The sequence below is a fragment of the Carlito syrichta genome, unplaced genomic scaffold (genome assembly GCF_000164805.1).
Source record: "Carlito syrichta isolate Samal-C Ts95f unplaced genomic scaffold, Tarsius_syrichta-2.0.1 Scaffold309926, whole genome shotgun sequence".
Classification (NCBI taxonomy): domain Eukaryota; kingdom Metazoa; phylum Chordata; class Mammalia; order Primates; family Tarsiidae; genus Carlito; species Carlito syrichta.
In genome coordinates this window covers 5,143-5,885 of record NW_007254022.1, presented here as the reverse complement: position 1 = coordinate 5,885, position 743 = coordinate 5,143, and positions in this window count along the sequence as shown.

The window sequence follows — 743 nt, the reverse complement described above, 5'->3', positions numbered from 1 at the left end:
AAAAAAAAAAAAAAAAAAAAAGAAAAGAAAGAAATGATAGTACCATCAAGCTGCAGTGGCTAGAGTCATTCAGTCCCTCTGGAGGGGTAACCATTAAGCAGAATGAACTGCCTCAGAGGCTGGCCGGGTACTTTCAGCTTGCACCTTGTTCAAGCAAATTCTTGCCCTTGGGGGGTCACTTTTTCACACTAGGGATCTCCACATTTTTTCGATTATGCATTCCTAACAGTAAAAATTGTAAATCAAATTTTCAAGTCACTTGTGGGTAATTTGGCATTTTTTGGTATCATCTTCTTGTCACATCTGACAAGAAGGTTATTGCGTTTAGTGAATAATGTGACGATGAAAGACTGACATGCCAAACCCAGTGGCTCATGCCTGTCATCCCAGTACATTCAGAGGCAGAGGCGAGAGAATTGCCTGAGCCCAGGGGTTTGAGACTAGCCTGACCAATTTGGAGAGAACGTGTCTCTATAATAAATCACAAAAACTAGCCGGGTGCCGGGCTCGGTGGCTCAGCCTGTACTCCCGTGCTTTGGGAGGCCCAGGTGAGTGGATTGCCTGAGACCACAGGTTCAAGACCCACCTGGGCAACTTGGCGAGACTTCATCTCTACAATAAATCAAAAAATTAGCGGGGCGTGGTAGCTCATGCCTGTAGTTCCAGCTACTTGGAAGGCTGAAGTGGAAGGATCGCCGGAGCCCAGCAGGTCAAGGCTGCAGTGGCCGGGAGTGGCCACTGCA